At 42.7% G+C, this 20,075-nt stretch overlaps 1 long non-coding RNA gene across 1 annotated transcript; it reads left to right on the forward strand.

Moving 5' to 3' along the window:
• The first annotated feature begins 516 nt into the window (after positions 1-516).
• LOC131831321 (uncharacterized) lies at positions 517-19,625 on the forward strand. The gene is made up of 4 exons (XR_009353596.1): positions 517-814; positions 14,911-15,023; positions 17,007-17,155; positions 18,992-19,625. It is a non-coding gene; the product is annotated as an uncharacterized LOC131831321 (long non-coding RNA).
• Positions 19,626-20,075: the final 450 nt, after the last annotated feature.

Below are 20,075 nucleotides of genomic sequence, written 5' to 3' on the forward strand. Positions count from 1 at the left end.
GCGAGTGCTAGAAAATTCCTAAAGTCTCTTCCAGCTCTAAGCAAGTTTAAGTCTAAGCTAAAGAATTTATGTGGATTTTAAAGGGTTAGCTGTGCTGAGTGATATCTGTAGACCTACAGAATTCTATGATCTTCCAAATAGTCATACTTCTATCCTGGGCACACAGGAGGTACCCAATTTGTTTTTGCTGAAATGAAATGAGCTTTTCCACTGAGGTAGAGACAGATGAGCCAGGGCTCTCTTGACCTCTGGCCCTCAACTCTTACAGGCGCTGCCCTAAGTATGTTGTAGAAACCATTGTAAAAAGTGAAAACAAAACAAAAAACATACTCCACATTCTAGTCCAGGTCATGGCACTTACTAAAACTTCTTGACCATTAGTAGGGTATTTCCAGTTTTACTAAAGTTTAACCATAAATTCTCAGGGAGACCTTGCACTGAATACTTTCTCTGAGGAATGTGGCAGAATGACATTCTAATGCCTCCTTCAATGAGAAACCAGAATATGGCCAAGAACTCCTCTTGAGGATGGATTTCAGCAGGAGTGGAAAGGACAGTGAGCTGCCCATGACCTAGAAATTCTGTCTGGCTTACTCACCATCATTTAGAGTGAATTTGCTTAATTTGCTACAGGAAAATGAAGTTATACATGTGAAACAAACAGCCTTGATTGGAAGGCCCTTAAACAGGTGCCTCTCCAGAGAGACAGGTAAGTCTCAACCAGTAAAGGCCCTGTGTGGAAAAGGGAAGACATGGATATTTCGGATTGTTTGGGAACTGACCTTCTTGAAGACTGTTGCAAGGAACGTATTAGGTGAGCCAACATTCTTTTCATTCTATGAGTCATGGCTTTGTCAAAATTACCCAATTACTGATCCCACTTGTCTCCAGATGGAAAACAAAGTTCTAGCTCCAGTGCAGGTAATAACAAGATCGAAGTATGCTGGGCAAAACACTAAACTCCCACAGGCCAGACTCCCATTGCCTCTGGGTTGTTGCTTATCACTCTGTGACTGTGTCCTCTTCTCTTTCATCCTGTTCTAAATTATTGTTCTATTGGAACATAAACCACTTAAAAGCTCAGTCTTCCTGTCTTTGAATGTGCTTCTGGTGCAGAGATAGAGATAGATAAAGAGTAGAGAGAAAGAGAGAGAGAGAAGGCACTTGATAAGTGTATGATGAATGAATGACATTTCATAGTCCTGCTTTCTGGTACCTAATCCTAGCTAAAACTAACTGAACACCTCTGCATACTAGGCACTGTACTGAATACTCTAGAGATATACCTTCTTCAATCCTTAAAACAACCTTATGAAGTTGGTACTATCAGCATCAGTTTTAATCATAACTATTTCCATATGAAGAAACAGACCTAGATTTGACACCAGTATAAATAATATATTGCAAATTGCTTTTAACCCTGTTGATGTTGTGGGAATGGGCGGGGGCGGGGGGGCAGGCACTGTGTAGAAAATGTCGGGATTGCTCTGTCTCAAATCAGAGTGAAGGGCCCAAAGTACACAACAGCCAGTTTCTTAGCAATCTCAGCAACACTTCAGTAGAGTTAACATTTTTGAACAGAGAGGAAAAACCCAGCAGGGAGGAATTATTTTTCTGTCTCTCATTTTCTCCTGCTTTCCAGTGTTGACAAGGGACACTTAGAATGAAGCCAGATTTCAATGAATCCATAACTTGTAATGACCAATATTTTGGGTAATCTAGGGTGGTTGCCTAGGACTTTGATACCTTACCACAAAAGGTGTTTCACTTCGAATTTTATAAGGTCTGAAGATGTTTAGGATTTTACATGTAAATTCTACATTCTATTTATTTTTCAAATATAAGCAACCATTTACTGAGACTTCACTGTGCTCCGGGCACTGCTAAGCCCTTTGAGTGTCTTATCTTAATTAATGCCCAGGACAACAAACACCCTTACTGACTTAACTTGTTTTCTTTAGCTTCAATATAATGTATTGGTTGGTGAGTGGGTGGGTAGGTACTAGTGACAGCTAAGGGCTGTGGGTTCATCTCCAGAAAAAAATAAGTACAAGAGCTTTGGCAGCTGAGTTTTTTGTTTTTTGTTTTTCTTTTTTTAAACCAAACAAGGCAAAAAGAACTATATCCTTGACGACCTGTCCTATCTGTCTTGGCTGAAATGGTCATAGGCCTTCTGAGTCCTGTGCAAACACATGAATCCATTCCACTTGGCCTTCCGAGCTAATATATCCTTCACCTCAAACAGTTCATAAGCCAAGAGGGCAAGGAGCAATCAATTTTATAGCAGAAAGAAACAGATCTGAGTTTTAGTTTCACCTTAAAAAAACTGAAGTCACTGATTCTTCTCACCTCAGGCAGGGCCATCACTAACCTGCAGACCACCTTGGCTTGAGTTAGGAAGAGGTGCCCCATAGGCAAATTTATTCACTTTGGTAGAGCTTGGTGAATGGATGTCAATTTTTTGCCCTTTCCCTAGAGCATACAGCTCTGTGCCAGGCCCCATGGCTCAGTAAGAAGGGAACAGGACTGACTTCAGTCCTCAGGACAGGTGCCTCAGGACAATGTGCATAACTGTGTGTGGCAAGGCCACCATCACGAACAACATAGATGTCCCCAAAGGGCAGTCCATGGACCTCAGCCCACTCACAGACGGGGTTGATAGTCCTAATCATGTCTGAAAGAATTCAAATTGCTTGTCAATCTTAAAAATTAGGAAGTTTCACCAAAAAATTGAAATTTTAAGCTTTTTTTGAAAAATCAGATCTGGGAACAGTGGCATTCCCATGTCGCAAAATGGATTGGACCTGAGAACAACTGTCTACTTTATGCATTTACTTATTTAATTTTTTAATTTAACATGGTATCTTGGATTTCATTCCACATCAGCACATAAATACCAACTGTTTTATTTTAAATTATTATTCATATTAAGTTTTAGATAGATATTACTTGTACCTGGTTTGAAAGTTCAAAAGATATAAACACACTGTCCTTAACATTGAGTGCTACTTCCCCAGAGACAACCACTGTTACTGGTTCTTGTGTGTTCTTCCAGAGATATTATCTGCACTCATGTGCAAATGTGTATGCTGTATTTCTAGGATGCCATCAACTGCAAGATGCACCATTATTTTGTGGTTCACTAAGTAAGGAAAAAACCCCAATAAAATCATGACACCATGCTTTGCTGATGGTCCTGCTCAATCTGTAAATCAATCAAGTCAGCCCCTTATTGCTTTGAAATTAGTTTCATCTGTTCCAGAATACTGAACAGTTTTCCCTGCCCTTCTGTTACATTGCTTGAAGAGTGACAGGCGATCCTTATGCTTATAGTTGGGTAAGAAAATATAACACAGCTTTATCTACTCATGGACATCTTCATTTCTTATATCTTGTAAAAAACTCAATTATTACTTTGAGTTATTGAGATCAAATATATACATATCTGATATACTTATATATATATTTATATATACATATATATTTGATGTATGTATATATAAATATATATACACACACATATATATTTATATATGTTGTCTCACATTGATATAAATCTCACTTGCTTTCCTTACATTCCCTACCAGTGACCTAGACACATCATCTGCAAGAAAGAGGGGTGAATCAAGTGTAGGTGAGAAGCCCCTAAGTGAGGCAACCCCAGGAACTATAGCCACAGTCAGGTTTCTGGAGATCTCTTCCAAGGTGAGCCCTTGTGCACAGCTACTCTGGTCTTATTTAAGTTTCTGCTGCTTGTGCTGAAACTGCCCACCCCTCATAGCAAATTGACCTCCAGAGCGACTGCTAATTGCACTATCTAGCCATTTGTCCAATAGTCCTATACACACACACACACACACACACACACACACACACGCATATTTGATTGAGGCTCTTCTCCAATTTATTTTGGTGTAAAAAGTAAAGTAGGAATCTGACTTTGTTTTTCTCCAGCTGTTGTTTCTAATTTATTCAAGTTCCCACCACTTCCCATTGTCTTACCTTGGACAGCTTACTCACATTACTTGTTTGATCCCGACAGACCCTTGAGTTCTCAACACCTGGATTATTGGACAAATGGCTAGATAGTGCAATTAGCAGTCGCTCTGGAAGTCAATTTGCTATGAGGGGTGGGCAGTTTCAGCACAAGCAGCAGAAACTTAAATAAGACCAGAGTAGCTGTGCACAAGGGCTCACCTTGGAAGAGATCTCCAGAAACCTGACTGTGGCTATAGTTCCTGGGGTTGCCTCACCTAGGGCACTTGATTCACCTTCCTCTTTCTTGCAGATGATGTGTCTAGGTCACTGGTAGGGAATGAAAGGAAAGCAAGTGAGATTTATACCAATGTGAGACAACCTAATGAAAAGCAAAGCTGAAATCAAAGCCTGGGTTCAGGCTCCTGTGTTTACACAAAACATGTGAAAACATTGGCACAAATTGACATGGTTATTCTAAGACAAACACATCTATGACCTTAAATTGTACTTTGCACTTGGAAGATGTTCTTCAGACAAATTTTTGAGGCATGAGCTCTAGTCCTTACTCTGCTAGGAGACCCTGTACATCCTTAAATAAGCCACTTTCTGGGCCTCAGTTTACTAGTCTAGCCTACGAAGTGATGGGTTTAGACGATCTAGATCTAGCTTCTTCAGCTTTTGCATAATGCATGCCTTTGAAATACACTTAATTTCGCATAAAACTGCAGAGCATTCACAGACTTCCCTTACTGACTTCTACATATGATTGTCCAATGTTTTATACTAATTCTCAGTCTCACTATTTTTCCTCTTCTGTCATTGTCACAAAGACAGTATTTGATGGTTCTTAGCAGGTGTATACTAACGGTACTTCCCAGCCTCCTATCCTTGAGAAAGTAATGATAAGATGGCCTTGTAAAGAATATCCATGACTCCAGCATCTAAGAAAGAGCGAGACCTTCTATTCCCAGAGTACATGCCAAATAATCACTGTCCCAACACCTGCGTAGCTAGACCCTGGACCTCAATTTTGTTTCTGCCCTAGACTTATAATAGGAGACCAGTGACACAAAAGAGCAGGACAACTCACAACCCATTCCAGTAAGGGTGGCCACAGTGAGAGCAGCTCCACTCCATCTCCGGAGCCAACAGTAGCAACTGGTTCAGGGGCAGAAGCCAGGTCTACATTAGCGATGCGGGGGATGTCTCAGTACCAGAGACACTGGGGTCTTTAGGAAATACGTTCACTATGGCATTTGGGACATTATGCTTTGCTGATTACTGGGCCTGAACCAAGATTCTGTGAGCTACCAAAATCCTTTAATAAGTCCCTTTTCCACTTAAATTAACTAGAGTTGGTTTCTATCGCTTGCAACTAAAATGCTAGGGGACACAAACCTTAATCCTGAATGTGTGAAATGACTTAGAAATCATTTTTCAAAAATTATTTTCTGCCTGGGTGGCTCAGTTGGTTAAGTGACTGCTTTCGGCTCAGGTCATGATCCTGGATCCCAGGATGGAGTCCTGCTTTGGGCTCCCTGCTCACTGGAGAGTTGGCTTCTTCCTCCGACCCTCCTCCTTCTCGTTCTCTCTCTCTCCCTCTCTCTCAAATAAATAAATAAAATCTTTTAAAAAAAGACAATTATTTTCCAACAAGAGACATCTTGGAGAGTCAGCTTCGCTGAGGAAGAGGATAACAGAATGATGAAAACACAAGACTTAACACCCCTGACTTACTGTACTTCTCTTTAGCACCCCAAGAAACTTACAAAATAATACCAACGAGAGTGAAATTAAATAACAAGAATCCTCTTGGGTTATTTCTCCACTGTTCCATCAGTTACCTTTAAACAATGCATTTATTTCAGCTTCATTAGTTATTTGGAATTTGTTGATAAATCAGTATACACCAGTCATGTACACATTTTTTGAGTGCCTACTATGTGTCAGGAACTTTGCTAGATGTCGGAACAGATTTGTAGATGAAAGAAAGTGGTTTTCTCTTTGAGATAAGCAAGAAATTCCAACATAATATTGAGTACTACAAGAGCTCTATGGCAGAAACCATAACGAGCCTACTCTGAGTGGTCAAAGAAAACTGTAACATCTGGATTGAGCTCTTTCCAATAGACCAAGGTGTGACATCAGATTGTGTCTTTGAGACCGTGTGAAGTGTCCAAGGCAATAAATAATGGGAAATATAGTTGTACCTTGTGAGTCTGAAAAACCACTGTAACTCTCTGCAAAGCTTCCTTTGTGTTTCCTGAGTTTTCCTGTTCTGAAGGGACTAACGAGTTGTGGTTCCATTCTAGCTAGTTTAAGTTCAGTTGGATTTGAGTTTTGTCCTGTTCCCCTAAGAACTCACATGAGTCCCACCAATTCAAAAATTTTCAGCCTGCTTTTTCTTTATGCTTCATTGCTTGCAAAAAGATCACAGAGTGAAAACTTTGCTGGAAAACAAGTGTTTGATCATGTCTGATGAGACAGTAGGGCAGACTCAGTAGAGGCCACAGATGTCCTGAAACAGGAAGCTGACTTAAGGTTTGTCATTGGTGGAGGTCTAGGAGAAGCCGGGGGCTATATGTGGGGAAAGAAGGCAGTTCACCAAGAAATTCTGTCACCAGTGTCTCATAAACTAGGAGTCAGCGTTTTGCCTTAACAAGGTGCAATATTTATAGACTTGTTTCTGACCAAAACCACATTGAAAGCTTTTCCTGGTGGAGCAAACAGAAAACTTCTCTGCCCTTAGTCCTCACTGACATTTCCCACACCAACTATTGCTTTAATTTTTAAAGAACCATTTTATTCCACTGTGAAAAAAATATCCTCAAGAAAATAAAAGAAACTCTCAAGAACAAAGCCTGAAACAAAGGACTTCACTGGAAAGAGAGCTTAAAAAAAAAAAAAAAAAGTTCTGAAAATCCAATTCAATTCCACTTCAAATCAGCTTTGGGGATGGAGAGCACATTTTTTTTTTTTTCACAGTGGCCTCATTATAACTGGTGACTGGGTTCCTAGATGAGCCCACAAAGGACTACTTCACTCACAAATTTTCTGTAAAGTTAATCATGTTGTCTTAGCCCTGCACAATGTTTTCATATCATTTTTTGTTTTTATTCCTGTATACATTCATTTTCTACCATATACAAGTTCACTACAGAAAGATTTAAAACTAGAGAAAAGTATAAAAATAATGCAATATGAAAGTAAACAAAACTCTCAAAAAAAAAAACAAAAACCCAAACAAAACAGAGGGGTGCCTGGGTGGTTCAGTCGGTTAAAAGTCTGACACTTGATTTCAGTTCAAGTCAGGATCTCAGGGTCATGGGATCGAGCCCCAAGTCAGGTTCTGTGCTCAGTATGGAACCTACTTGAGGTTCTCTCTCTCCCTCTCCGTCTGCCCCTACCCCCACTCATGCACTCTTTCTCTCTTTCTCAAATAAATAGATAAAATCTTAACCAAAAAAAGAAAAACAAAACAAAACAAAACTCCCAAAATCTATCACCTAGAGATAACCATTTGAATATAAAAAATTATAACAGTACTAAGGTATGATTGATATACAATAAACAAACTAATATTTAAGATGTATAATTTGAGAAGATATCTATCTATCTATCTATCTATCTATATATCTGTGAATACACACATATATATGTGTGAAACCATGACCAAAATTAATATAATAAGTATATACATTACCTGCCAACCCCCCAAAACTCCATGACCCTTTGTAATTCCTTCCTCTTCCTTCCACCCCCAGGACCAACACCAGTCTGTTTTCTGCCACCATAGATTAGGTTATGTTTGTTATTTTATATAAATAGAGTCATGTAGCATATACTTCTGTTTTTTTTCCCAGTGTAATTATTTTGTGATTCATCCACATTGTAGCCTGTATTAATAGTTCATTCATTTTTTATTGCTGAGTAGTATTTTATTAAATGCTTAAATAGCAATTTATTCTCCTGTCTATTGATGGTATTTGGGTTTGTGGTATCTTTTTCCAACACCAACAACCAGTTCTCCAATTCTCTGATATCCTTCGGGTATCCGGCAACTCAGTTCTGATACTAACTACCCAGAGTTAGCAGGGAGGGCTCAATCCCACAAGACTATGCCTACTACAGACACCGACCAGAAGTGGAGTCCCAATGCAACCCACACTTCCGCCCAGCTGACTACTACTTCCAAGCTTCCCACAACCCTTCTTCAGTTGTAATTTATTTGAATGATTCACAGAATTCAGAAAGCAGTTTATTTATGGTTCCAGTTTCTCATAAAGGATACTCAGAAACAATGAGGTAGAAGAGATGCATAGGACAAGGGATGGTGGGAGAAGGGTGTCGAGTTTCCATGCCCTCTCCATGAGCTACATTCCCGAAACAGTCATGTGTTTGCCAACCAGAAAGCTTTCCAAACCCCATCGTTTAAGGGATTTAATGGAGGTTTCATGATGAAGGCACAGTTGATTAAATTACCCACCATTGGTGAATGAACTGAATATTCAGCCTTTTCCCCCTCCCAGGAGGGAGGTCAGGAAGTAGGGCTGAAAGGACTAATCCTCTAATCACATGCCCTCTTTCTGGTGACCAATCCTTATCCTGAAGCTAACTAGGGATTTCACTGCAATGTACCTCACCAGCATAAACTCAGATATGGTCTAAAGTGACTTGTTACAAAGAACAAAAGAGCCTCCTATCCTATCACTCAGGAAATTCCAAGGGTTTTAGGAGCTCTATCCCAGGAACCAGGACAAAGGCCAAATACATATATATTTTTTATTTATTTATTTTATTTTTTACTAAACCACAAGATTATTTTCTGTTTGGGCTTAATATAATAAAACTGTTAGTATTCATTACAAATTTTTGCAGAAACAAATGCTTTTATTTCTCTTGGGTAAATACCTAGGAGTGAAACTGTTGCATCATACGGACTAGATGTTTAACTAAAGAAATTGCCAGATTTGCTTTTCAGAGGGGTTGGGTGATTTATATTCCCACTAGACGTGTATGAGGTTCCAGTTGCTCTAAATCATCACCAAATCTTGCTATGGTCAGTGTTTTAAATTTAGATGTTCTAGTACATTTGTAGTGCTATCTCAATGTGGTTTTAATGTGCATTTCTCTAATGATTAGTGATAAAGGGCATCTATCCTATGCTTTTTTGTTATTTGTATATCTTCTTTGGTGAAATTTCTGTTAAAACCTTTTGCCCAGATATTGGGTTGTTTCATGATGAGTTTTGAGTATTTTTAAATATAATCTGGATGCACATACAATATCAGATATGTGAATTATAAATATTTTCTCACAACAAAGTGGCTTTTCATTCTATTATGTCAAAGAGCAAAAATTCTTACTTTGATGAAGTTTCATTGATTAATATGATTCATGCTATCATATCTATGAAATATATCTAACCCAAAGTCACAAAGATTCTTCTCCTATGCTTTCTTCTAGACATGTTCTAGTTTTCATTCTACATGTAGATACATGATCCATGTTGAGTTAATTCTGGTGAATTATATATCTAAGTTTTTATTTTGTTTTGTGTTTTGTTTTTGTTTTTGTTTCTCAGTATATCTACATGCTTCAGCAACATTTGTTGACAAGACTTTCCTTTTGCTCCCAGATTGCCTTTGCAATTCTGTTAAAAATCAGATACATATAATCTTCTTTCTTTATATATAAATAAATGTGTATATTTTTTTTCTCTAGTTTATTTCATTAAACTACATGCTTATCTTTGTTTAAAAAAACTAACAGATAAACAAGCCTCAGCAAAAAGGAACAGAATGGAACTGAAATATATTTCTCTATTATATATATATACATATATATTTCTCTAGTTTATTCCATTAAACTACATGCCTATTTTTATCACATATCACATTGTCTTGATAACTATAATTTTATAGTAAGTCTTGATACCTGGAGTGATAGTTCTCTGCATTTATTCTTTCTCAAGGTTGTTTTGGCTGTTCTAGGTTTCTTGCATTTCCATATGAGTTTGAGGATCTGCTTGTCAATTCCTATAAAGAAGTCAGCTAGGAGTTTGATAGATATTGTGTTAAATCTACAGATAAGTTCAGGGAGTGCTGTCATTTTTAACAACATTAGGTCTTTCAAGCCATGAACCTGAGACTTTCATTTACTTAGATTTTTAAAAATTTCTTTCCAAAATATTTTATAATTTTTAGTGTACAAATTTTGCATTTAACTGTTAAATTTACTTCTAAATATTTTATTTTTTTGATGCTATTGTATCAGAAAGTATATACAAATACAATTGATTTTGCTTATTGATCGTATATTCTGCTATCTTGCTGAAATTATTAGTTCTAATAAATTTTTAAATAAATTCTTAGGATTTTCTATATACAAGATCACATCATCTGGTAATAAAGGTTGTTTTACTTTTTTTCCCCTATATGAATGGCCTTTATTTTGTTTTCTTGCCTAATTGTCCAGTACAATGTTGCACGGAAGTAGCAAGAGCAGATATCCTGATCTCGCTACTGACCTTCTGGGAAAAAGCACTCAGTCTTTCACCAGTACGTGTGATAGTAACTGAGAGTTTTTCAAAGATGTCTTCTATCAGGTTGCAGAAGTTGCATTCTGTTCCTTTTTTGCTGAGGCTTGTTTGCTAGCTTTTTACTCATGAAAGGATGTTGGCACATTAATCAATTTTTGCAGATTAAACCAGCCGAATATTTTGTAAATATGGAGAAGCTGATTCTAAAATTTATATATAAGGACAAAGTACCTAAACAAACCATGAGAGCCAATGTATGCAGAACACTGGGCTAAGAGCTTTCCAGTATTTCCCTAATCCTCCTAGCTCTAAGAAATAGCACTATTTTCATCTTAAAGACGTGGGTCCTCGGTCTTGGAGAAGAAACATGGTTGGACCAGGGTTACATGGATGGTAAGTGGTAAAAGAACTGAAAAGAGTCTGGCACAGAGGAAGTCCTTAATAAATGTCCATTCCTCCAGGAACACGTCACTCCTACCCCCATAAGCAGAAATGGTGTCTCCCAGAGATTCAAGAGGGGAGGACAACTTTTTTTTCAGAAACATCTTTGGAAGGACAGTTTTTTTTTTTTTTCTTCTTCTGTTTTGTTTTGTTTGTCAGAGTAAAGGGAGAGGGAGAGAGAGAGAAAAAACACAAGCAGGGGGAGCAGTGGGCAGAGGGAGAAGCAGGCTCCCCGCTGAGCAAGGAGTGGGACTCAATGCCAGGGCCCTGGAACCATGACCTGAGCTGAAGGCAGATGCTTAACTGAGTGAGCCACCCAGGCGTCCCTGGAAGGACAGTATTAGTACTGTGACAATAACAGGTACCAAACTCTTACTTATCTAATTCCTTCCTTTGTTCTACCTAAGATTTAGAAAAGCTCTCCTCCTTTACATAGTAAACTTTCCTACACCAAACCATCAGCCAGCTTCTACTATATATACCCCTTTTAAGCCTCCCGCACCGGCCTTTCTAGAGTGTTCTCTCTTCCATGGGGCTGCCCCCTCACATGTGTCTATACCTCCAGTGCAAATGGGATGGAGACAAAATTAAAGCTTTCTTACTGTCTTGAATACCCACTGATAAATTTCTGCCTTGCAGTCCCTTGAGCTGGTCACCATACTTCAGGAGAGAGAGAGGGAGAATTAGCTATTGTCTTTCACATTCAAACCCTCCCTTCTGCACTCTGTGGGCTGCTTTGTCATCTGGCTCAGTGCTGGATTAAACCACTGAGAACACGGAGCCAACTGCAGTGTTGGAGGACGCAGAATGACTTGCTCATTCCTATCTGTTGGTTGGTTTCTAGCGGCCTCAAGGTCCCGTCAGCAGCACCCTAGTGATACCTCCTTGTTCCATCAGCACAGGCCGAGCACAGCTCCCTCCTCAGAATTCCTCCTCCTCAAAGTTTCTAAATTTTAGTAATTCTTCCTTTGATCCACAGCCAGAACGAGGGGAGCTGTTTGTTTCCCGCAGTTGCTGTTCTTTGAGACCTTTGTGTTCTCTTTTTGCCTTTTCAATTCTTCAAGCCTAGTAACAATTACATGTATAAATTTTCTCTTTGAAAATAGTTGGTATGACTTCTGTCTCCTGACTGGATCCTGAGTGATGCAGAGGAAGTAGGAGGAGAAGTGACCAGGAGGGCTTTAAAGACCGTTCAACAACAAATCCCCATGTCCCGTAGACTGGGTCCACTGAGCAAGGTCAAGAGCCAGGCGTCCCTAAGTAATAGAGGGATCTTTATAGAATCTGAGCTTAAGGCCCAGGGAAAGTGAGAAAGTTCCCCAGCTCTGGCTCTGGGCTAGCCTTTAGGCTGTCCAATGTCCAGTTCAGCTCATCCTGGTGATAGCAATAAAGAATGCATAAGAATGGGGGATCTCGGGGTGCCTGGGTAGCTCAGTGGGTTAAGCCTCTGCCTTCAGCTCAGGTCATGATCCCAGGGTTCTGGGATCGAGCCCCGCATCGGGCTCTCTGCTCAGCAGGGAGACTGCTTCCTCATGTCTCTCTGCCTGCCTCTCTGCCTACTTGTGATATCTCTCTCTGTCAAATAAATAAATAAATAATCTTAAAAAAAAAAAAAAGAATGGGGGATCTCATTTTTCCAGGCACCTGATGGGCACTGGCCCCAACACCTTCAGCTGCAGAGAAGAGAAGCAACCACCAGTCTTGGCTCTCACAAACTTGACACTTGACTCCTCACCTCAGAAAAGAAATGCATGCGGAGGTGCAAAGAGAGCTCTTCATTCAAGGGAGGGCGAGGCAGCTAACTTGACCCTAGATGGGGACATGTGCCCCTCCGAGGAGAACCAGAGTCCAGAGTTCCTAGCCCTTTCAACTCCTGGAAGCTGATGGAGTCATAGTGAAGAGGACAGACTCTGGTGCTATAATGTCCACAATCAAACCCCTCCACTGCCCCTTCCTAGCTGGGATCATTGGCAATTTTTTCAATCTTCCTCTTGTTCAGCTAAGTAGGGGAGAGATGGTATATATGGAGGGGAAATACTTTGGGTCAGAAAAGCTATGTTTTAAAGATCTTTAAGTTGCAAGGGACAGAACATACTAAAGACAAATGACTTAAAAGGGAGGGGGCTTATTATCTCAAAAACAAGAAATCCAGACTAAGGCAGCTTCAGCAGTACATGGACGTCAAGGACTCAACTCCTTTTCATATTTCTTTTATGCTGTTCTCAGCAGAGTAGCTTTTCCCTGGGGCTTGTCCTCTCATGTTTCCACGATAACTTCAGCAGCTCTCAACATCACAGCTTACAGACAACATACCAAGGCATTAAGAAGAACTTTTATTCCTGCATGTTATCTTTTAAAGATAGAGGGAAATCTTTCCCAGATGCCCCCCCCACGCCCTTCTTCTTCTTCAAACTCATTGGATAGATTTGTTTCGCACGCCCATGCCTACACCAATCAGGGACAAGGGGGAATGGAACTCAAGATTGGTAGACCAATCATGATTCAGAGCAGGAAATGGGGCTCAAGTCCACCTAGGCTGGAGCCGAGGCGGGGGGGGGGGGGGGGGGCGGGGGGGGTGTGGAGGGGTGGGGGCGGGCTAAGCAGGAGGCACCTGCCAAAGTCCAGCCTCAGTTAGGAAGGAGGAAATGAGAAATGGCTGATGGGCAGGCAACCAAGAGTGACTGCTGCAGTGGCCTTCCCAGCATCCTGCAAACCACACAGCCCTTAACTGGTCGCACTGGACATTTAGGAGAATTTGCAGGGGAGGAAGAGATATTTCTTCCCACCTTTTCAGGGATATCGGGACAAAAATAGATTTTACTCTCCTAGATCCCAAACACACGCGCGCGCGCGCGCACACACACACACACACACACACACACGAACTGTTTGGGGAGTGTTTGCCAGAGGGAGTGTGAGGAATGGAAAACAGAGAGGGGAGGAAGGGGAGGCCAGTGCAGAATAAATTGGCCTGTAAACAAAGGACGGAGAAGAGAACATTAGCAAGAAAGAAAAAGGATGGGAGCTGGAGAGCCCCCAAGCACAGAAGCTGGGGAAATGAAGGGACAAATTCAGGAAGGAATGTTATTTAAACTGTGTGCACATCTGAAGAGCAGAAAAACCAAAGGAGCCGCACAAAAGGCTACACAAGAGAAGGGAGCCTGGGAGCGGGAGTCGAGAGGAGGGCTCTTTCAGAGCAAGTGTAAAATGGTGTGATAGTTTCAATGGCAATGACCCAGCACCAATTCTATTTTTCTTAACATGAAATCTCTGCTGTGCCAAAATTACATGACAATGAAACTGCTATTTCCGTGAGGCAGGAAGAAGGCATGGAAGGGAATTGAATTAAGCGGCTAGAAGCCTGGAAGCGTGGGATAGAGGGGCAGCCCCTGGCTGGCATCGCACACGTGAACAGCTCCCGATGGGGGGGTGGGGGGACCCGGAGCTCCATGTCTGGGAGATCTGTTTACTTTTTCATGCCCAGACGCCCAGGCGGCCCAGACCTCACTCTTAGTATCCCACAGGGCTAAGGGGATGGGGGCAGGAGATCTCTGGAACCTCTTTGACTCCTAGTTAGTGGCCGCATCCTCTGATGAATCCTTTTAATAATTGTATCCAGAGGTGGCAAACTCAGCCCTTCCCAGTCCTGATACTGTAAGAATAAGGAGAATAAAGAGAATTCCCGAGATTATTCTTGGAGAAAGCATGAGATTTGTTGAGAAGAAACACTTCAGTAAAGCACTCGAGGTAGAAAGTGTGTTGCCAAAGCGAGACATCCTCAAGTCACGAATGATGCTCTGTGGGCTGCTCGGCAAGGGGCTGGAGGACAATTTCCTGTTGCATCTAATGGGAGGTGGAAGAGCTAAAATCCCTTGCATGCTGATTACAAATTATCCATGATGTCTCTTTTCATCTTCCCAGCAAATTTTCGTTTTTTCTTGTCCTTCTAGACATCTTCCAGAGTGGAGTACCCAATGGACCTTTTAGGTTGACAGCGGCTGTTGACGCACAGACTCACGCCCAAGGACATTGTGGTCATTCTGTATAATGGACACAGGAGATGGTGAGATCCAACACTGCCAACACAGCCCTCAAACCATCCCCACATGTTCAGCCAAAGTCTACCAAGAGTCACAGAACATTTGGCACGAGTGGATATTTTTCCCAGAAACTGGAGCAGAGACTGAATCTCGCTCCTGAGATGATGTGGAGATGCGAGAGTCAGCATGTGCAGATAGGAAAGCCCGAGGGACACCCCTGCCAACATCAGGGGTCAGCTGAGAAAAACACTTCACATCTGAGCAGGAGGTGCCTGGGCCACCATCAGTCAATCGATTGATCAACCAGCCAATCAAGCAATTAAAAAAAAAAAAAGAAAGAAAGAAAGCCAAATGGTGGGAATTCATTAAGTGCTTGCTTCGTACTGGCCATGTAGGATAGTATATATGACAGATACAAATCGTGGAAAGGCATGCCCTTGAGGCCACTTGCAGTCTAACCTGGGCACCAAACTCAAGCCCAGAGGGGTTAAAATGTGCAATCATGACTATGGCTACCCCAGAGATCACAGAGGAAGCCCAGTAGAGTTGGAAAGGAGTGTTATGAAGAAGCATAGCTTGAAAGCAGGGAAGCACGATCTAGCCAGACATGAAGAGGGGGAGAGGAGCACCCCAAGCAAGGACCAAGGGAGGCCATGACAAGGAGCCAGGGATAAGTGTGGCAGTTGGGAGGGAAACTCAGTCATCCTGTTGGCCTGAGACCGGGCAGCCTATCCTGGATACCATGGGAGGGAAAAAGGATCTTCGGGGCCAACTGTCTTCTTTCCTCAGACATGGGGGACTTCCCCCGCATACAAACATGACCACAGACTAGCCAGGGAGCGATTTCAGAGCAGGAAGTTTGGGAGGAGGTCTTTTCTCTGATTTAGAATTCTGTGTGACCATAGATGGCAGCTGGTCCAGCCCCCAAAGTGCCACTTTAGAGAGCAGAGCCATGTTTTTTTCATAAAAATGTTCTTTTTATCTTCATGCAAAAGCCAGGGAAACCAAGTCTGGACCAAAAGAGAAATTTCTCTTGGAGACCTCCAGTTTCCCTCGCGGCCACCAGGGGCGCCCATCCCTGGGTGCAGTCTGCAGCCCGCTGCTGCTAGGCCTCTGCCTCAGGATGGGCAAATTACCGATTCCAGTCGCACACAAGGAATTAAGCTTGGAACAATACAGTATTTTACAATCCAGTACAAGCTGCATTTATCCAGAGCTTTTCATGCATGGCATCTTAAAGCTCTTTATGACCCCTTTTAAAAAAGGGGGTGGTAGAAAAAAAGAGTTTAAAAGAGGAAACCTTCTAAAAACCCAAACCCCCACTGAACTAAATGAGCCATTGAGGGTGAATAGGACTTAACAGTGGCCTTCAGAATGGGAACAGAAGTCCCACTCGGATAGAACAAGAACAACAGAATCAAAGGAAATCACAGCTCAGAGAGGACTGCACGGGCCTTGAAACTTACCCCTTGGCCCTTGGGCACTGATGGGTAATGCCATCTGTGCCTGGCATGATGAGCTTTGGATGGGCGTCAGGAGAGGGGGTTCTGGCTCCCATGCGAGTGCAGACAGGATTAGAAGGCCACCTCTTGGCTCTGAGGATGGTGAGCACCAGCTTCAACATTCCTTCTGCCTGTCCAAGCGTCATCCCCCCCCCACCCCGCCCCAAGTGGTCACTGCATGGGAAGTGGCTCTGCTACATGCCTTTGGATGCCATCCTACTCAGAGCTCCCTTTTCCAAGCTCCCTGGGCCCTCACACTGGGCTGCTGCTCGGCCCTGGCCATGCCCACCCTTCTTGGAAGTCCCTCATGCTTTAAGCATACTTCCCACACCGCCTTTTCCTCCCTCTCACCCCACCTGCCCAACACCTTGGCTGTCCCTCTGCCTCCTGTTTCTTGCACAGCCAGATCTCTGCTCGGACCAGACGGATGAATGTATTCTTTTAGATGTGTCACAGGATGGTAATCCTTTAACATGACACTATAAATATATTTGTCTCTTAAAGAGATCTCCAATCTCATAACCAGAAGAGAGACCTGGAATTTCCATGGAGCTAGAGGACACTCAGAATAAAGGTCACCAATATTCAGATGGCCAGGATTGCCTTGGTGCACTACGGGCCAGCAGAGGAGTTTCTTCATGAACACGAGAAATGTAAGTAACTCGTTTTGGGCTGTTGACAAAGTAAAACCATTAGCCTTGTGAGTCAGTCCCTAGGCAACTCCACTATTTTACACTGAAACTTTAGTGTGTGTGTGTGTGTGTGTGTGTGTGTGTATGTGTGTGTATGACAGAGAGAGGGAGAGAATGAAGTTCTAGAACCAAGATGAGATCAGTTATTTAAAAAAAAAAAAAATCAAAGAAATTACTTTTGTGGGGGGGGTAAAGTTTATAGTGTGTAGTTTTTGACCACCCCAGACACCCACCTACCAGAGATTTTGTGAAGAGTAAAACCTTGGAGATGGTTAGTGTGATCAGCAACAGAGCAAAGGGACAGGGACAGGGGAGGAGGCCTTCATCCTGTCCCGCCTCTAACCAGCTGTGTGGCCTTGGACAAATCATTTCATCTTTCTGCTAGTTGGTCTCATTGTCAATAAGATGAGCTCATTTCAACAATGTCTAAGATTTTTCAAGGGTCTAGTATTTCAGGTTTTGGGAGAAATGACATGATAGTTCCATTAAATATATTCACATCCTCTGAATGGTAACACTACTGATTTTTAAACTTTCCAGCCCCTTCAGTTTTAAACACAAGCACTGTTTCTTCAATCCTGTGAGTGCTAAAACACAGATCTCGAGATCTGGAAACAAAGGCAGAGAATGCACTTTGGGCAACCAAAAGGCACTGCAAGAAAGTTAGCCTGTGGTTTGCTGAAATGCAAAATGTATTAGCCACACCACTAATAGAATAAGACAGTGGAGATTACTCATCTGACTAGGCTGTAGTTTCTGGAACTTACTATTGTGTTTAGGGCTGAAGGAGCCAGTGGCCTTCGGTGTCCCCTGAGAGCTAATCGCACAGAGGAGATGGAGGGAGAGGAAACCGGAGTAGTGGGATGATTGTTGCAGATACTGCCGATGCCCTCTATGATCTACACGTCCGCCAGCCTGACTGCACACTGCTGGGAGATTTTCTGTGGCCCCAGAGCCCACTCTGCTGGGCACAAAGCAGGCTGGGATCGATGATGCCCCTGAGAGCTGCCCTTAGTCAATGCCTGACAGGAGGCGAAGGATAATACCTACCTATCTCGGCCCCTTCAGACTCTGGGGAAGGTTCCTCTGAGGCGGGTGTCCCTCCCTGCCTCCCTGACCTCCCCAGCAGGGTTCCGTTCCAGTTGCCCACAGAGGCAATTGGCTAAATGAGGCAACCTCTGTTGGCAGCTTTCCCTTGCCTGTCCGACGCCCTTATTCCCCCATCGGTGTGTCCGGGGTCACTTCCCAAATGAACTATTTTCCCTCACGTCTCTGTTTCAGAGTCTGCTTCTTGGGAGGTCAGGGGGCGAAGGGTAAGAATCCAAACAAAGACAAATGGCTCAACTCCTCAAAAGATAGCTTTGTTCTAGAATTGTTCTAGGGTTTTTCTCAGTGTCTCATTTGTTCGTTCAACAAATATTTGTTGTGTTCCGAAGGGATCAGGCGCTGAGCCCAGGGCTGAAAAGCCATACGGACTCACTCTGAGGAAGACCAATGGTTGTTTGGCTGAGAATCTCCCACGACAGGCAGAGTTAGCTGTGACAGGGCAAGGGACCACTGAGGTGCCAACCCCTGCTGGACACGGTAAGGTCCAGATGCACGGGCTGGCTCAGTGTCTAAAGATGAAAGGCCCAGCTCCCAGAAGCTTCTCATCCAACTCGCGCCGTCTTCCCCAGCCCGCACCACACAAAAGCCTCTTTATGTTGTGAGCCCTGAGAAGGTAGTTCTGACACATTTCGCTCAGGGAGATGTGCGGCAGGAATAAAGAGCCATCCTGCATCCTTTGTGTTTGTGCAGGTGTCTGTTCCCCGCAGAGGCACTTCCGGGGGCTGACCTGCCACCGGGGCTCATCCGGGCCTTTGAAGCCCGCGGCCCTCGGGCCATTACGTCTTGCCCAGCAGCCTGGGAAATGCGTGTTGCTCCAAGGATGACACGCTCCTGAGCGTGTCACAGAGGGCAGTGGACCCCCGAGGGACCAAGAGAAGCATTCAGACCTCCCTGTGCCGTTTGGGATCCCAAGGAGAACACAAGAGTTTCAAATAGAAACATCAAATAAAAGGGACACGGCTTCGGTGTCAAGAAATGAGGATTGCGGCAGCTAAACGTTGCCATCAGCACATCTGCCTTCCAGGAGGTCCCCCGGGGGTTGCAGTGATGACCCTGGGTCTCAGGGACTCTCAGTGTGCCTCTGTCAGAGGTGCAGAGGGCCCTTCTTTTTCCTTCTTCAGCATCATAGATGCTGACTGAGGGCTTAAGCATGCTATTTGTGTGGGAAGCTCAAGTTTGGGAATTTCTTCTTTAGATTTACATAAGCCCAAATTTTAATAGACATCAGTTACTGGGATCACGAGTTGGGCAAAAAGCTGATGAAGTTTAGTATCCAAATAAAAGAAATGTCCATTTAAGCACATTTTTGTAATTCCCTATGTAATAAAAGAGAGAGAGAATTGTATTTTTTGTCTGCTTCTTTTCTTAAATGGCTCTTTTCCACTTCTTTTGATTTTGCCCTTGAGCCACCCTGTTTTATGACAGGCGATGGCACCAAGGAGGCCCAGGGGAAGAAGAGGGTGAAGTAGCCACTTTCCATCCCTGTGCAAGGCAGCCACGTGCAGGCAAGGGGAAACAGGTGAAGAGGGAGCCCACTGCAGAGCTGTTTCTGCCAAGTCCATATCACTCTGATACTCACCACCCCATTAAAGAAGGTGGCCATTGCACGAGTTTTAATTTCTTCTAAGAAGAAAATGTAGTATTATATTCAGGAATTAAATTTGACCACTTACTAACAGATTTTATTAAGTGGTATTTATTAAATTCATTTGCTCTTTAAAAATGAAAGGCCAGATCTTTAACCAATTGATTTTTGATAATCTTAGTAAAGAAA

The sequence above is a fragment of the Mustela lutreola genome, chromosome 5, assembly GCF_030435805.1.
Source record: "Mustela lutreola isolate mMusLut2 chromosome 5, mMusLut2.pri, whole genome shotgun sequence".
Classification (NCBI taxonomy): domain Eukaryota; kingdom Metazoa; phylum Chordata; class Mammalia; order Carnivora; family Mustelidae; genus Mustela; species Mustela lutreola.